This window comes from Lactuca sativa, chromosome 2 (assembly GCF_002870075.4).
Source record: "Lactuca sativa cultivar Salinas chromosome 2, Lsat_Salinas_v11, whole genome shotgun sequence".
Lineage (NCBI taxonomy): Eukaryota > Viridiplantae > Streptophyta > Magnoliopsida > Asterales > Asteraceae > Lactuca > Lactuca sativa.
In genome coordinates, this window is record NC_056624.2 from 229,907,118 (window position 1) to 229,910,282 (window position 3,165).

Here is a 3,165-nt window from a genome sequence, read left to right on the forward strand (position 1 = left end):
CTGTTACTCTTTTGCCTTTGCCTGAACGGCGATAAGGTCCTTATGAAGTTGGTCTCTGAAGTAGCAGTCTCCTTCCGAGTCTCGGGTACGTGAGATGGTAGTGTCTGTAGTAGCACGCAGTTCCCAGACTTGATTCACAGTCTCCTTGTTTTGATCCCCGATGTTCGCGATCTGTCGGGTCTTTTCCGTGAGGGCTCTATCAGTCAGTCCCCCGTGGTTGAGGTCATAGCAACCTTGTTGGTCTCCAAGTGGTGATCGATGTCATTGCTGTCGACTACAACCCTCGATCATGGTTGCCCAATGGGGCACAGGTCCGATGTAGTCAAAACGATTTGCGGGAACCCTGGCTATGTATGGAGGGTTGATCACCTCCGGTTCCTCTTCTGACTCTTCCTCGTCTTCATCTTCACTCGTCATTATTTCGATTTCCTCATCTTCATATTCTTCTTCCTTGTTTTTCTCGGGTTCTTCATTGGGATCTTCTCCTACCATCCACCATTTCCCTGGTTGGGAAAGTAGGGGTCGCCTAGTAGGTGGAATCTTTCCATGTTATACGTGCGAGAATAGGAGGGGTAAGAAGGATATATTAGTCGTATTCCGAGAAATACTTATAGGGTTTGATCCTTATTAGCTACTTCTATCATGACATAGTGCATACTAATTATATATAACAAGATATGATAGACCTTCGAATATGTGATCCTGTCACACCCAAAAACCAAGAACAGCGGAAATGTTTCAAGGTGGAGGACGTCATGTACAATATCACAACAGTGTAAAATAGTAAACAAGCAATAACATCATCCATTGCATTATAAGTAAGGTTTTAATACATGTGTGTTCTTTCATTGTAATAAGACACCAAAAATATATAATCAAAATAAAAGACGAGTCTTGTCTGCTCCGTCTTCTCAAAACCTGGCCATCGTACCTGTCTACTGGTGACCTGAGAATACAAGTTATTTTGAAAGAGAGTATCAGCTTTAAAGCTGGTGAATTCATAAGTATTTAAGTGTCATTGCTTTGCCTTGAAAAGCTGTTATGAATGCTATGTAAACCTTTAAATGAAAATGTTGATATAAGTATGAAAAGCCCTAGAAAATCCCTTATTTTCTATTAGTATAAAATGTAGTCTTCAACCAAGACCCGAATGTTTTGTAAGTAAAATGATAGTTTTTCCTTTCTATTGACTAGTACTAAAAGTACTTAGTCTAACTCCTCGTTTATGTGAATGTATCACAAAATAAAGTAAATAGGAAAATGTACTAATGTAAGTGTTATCCCGAGGTACTGGGGGCTAACACGACATCACGATAAGCGAAATGTATAACCTATCACAAAATAAAGTAAATAGGAAAATGTACTAAAGTAAGTGTTATCCCGAGGTACTGGGGCTAACACGACATATGTAAGGGTTATCCCGAGGTACTAGGGCTAACACAACATATATAACCTAATGAACATCCAAAGATTGTCCAATTGTCCTCTGTAGCTGCAGCAGGGCGGAGGAAGGGTAAGTCCCGTAAAGGTACTCCTAGTATAAGTAATAACCTTAGGCATCCGTAGATGTTCATCAACCACTGGTGCTAATCAACTGGGATTCAGAATGGTTAGTCCCGTCTAGATATCCCGAGGTACAGGGGATAGGCAGGATAATTTACACAGAAGGTACTAATAAATCATCCTCGCAAATCGAGATACAAGTATTCATGTAAGTATACACAGGTAAATGTATCTACGTAAAGGTACTCATGTAAAGTATTCATGTATCATGTAAGCATATGTAAACGTACCCATGTATCAGATAATGAACTGGTATAGACTCATGAATGAACTGACTCTTGTGTGATTCCTTGTAATAGGAATAATGTTTGATATCTTCTAACTATCCCTATGATAGTTAACTGAAAGGTAATTGGTTGATCAAGTAGGTTTATACACTCTTACTACACAAGAGTGAGGGAAACTAAATGAAAGATGAAAACTATAACATCAATACATATATAAGAATATAAGTGTATATGTATAGTTTAGTTCAAGAATGTAAAAATGGTTTTGTAAGACATCTAAGAGTTTTGAACAATAATTAACAATGACTTGATGTCATTTTAATAATCATTTCAAAAGTAATACATTTGATAACAAAGTATTTTTAAGATTTAAAACCATTTCATGCATCACATTTTGTAGCATGTGAAATTTGTTGAATGAAAACACAGTTATAAAATACATATGAATGATTTAATAACGTACTGTTTTCTACTTGTATTCCCCCCCCCCCCCCCATTAAAGCATTTAAATTCATTTAAAACATTGATTTAGGGATATGAACTCACCTGTAGATGGTGGTTTGGATGAACTGGACGGTGTAGGATTGTTAGGTGTCAAGTGAGGACTTGTACACACACTACGATCCTAATGAACATATAATCACACATATATGCACTCAATTAGTCTTAAATTACTAATTGATAATGTTAAGACATCCAAGAACATAATAAACACTTTATATAAGTGTTATAAGCCCTATGGATTGCATCCAAGTTATTGTGGGACAAGGCACTTAGGTTTAGGGTTCCAAGGGACCCTATACATGAGTTTACTCTCCCATGGCCATCACACAAGGAGTTCACGGTTGTAAACCCTTGAGTTTACGGCCGTGAACTCTCAATCTTGGTGACATTTTGTGTTTTGAAGTTCTAAATGATTCCTAGAAGTATTCCAACTTGGTGGATTAATTATTGGAAGGGTTTAGGGCATAGATACACTCCTTTGAGGAGTTTACGGCCCCAAGGCCAATTCCTTTGGAGTTTACTGCCATAAACTCACCTGGAAGGGTGTTTTTGATGCTTTCAATTCTCATACACATGTAGGATAGGTTCTAGACTTTTACCTAAAGCAAATGAAGGCCTTAGGCACACTTTGGTGCCTTAGTTTGATGTTCACGACCCAAGAACCTTATTAGGACCGTAAAATCACTTTGGGAAGTGTTTTTGAAGTGTTAAAGTCCTTGATTTGAGTGGAAACATTTCTAAGTAAATGTCCAAGGCTTTAGGTGCCTTAAAAACACACTTTGGTCCAAGTTTTTGGAGTTCACGGTCCAAGATCTTCTTGGGCCGTGAACACCCAAACTTTGGTGTTTCTTTGTTGTTTTTTTGTCCCAAT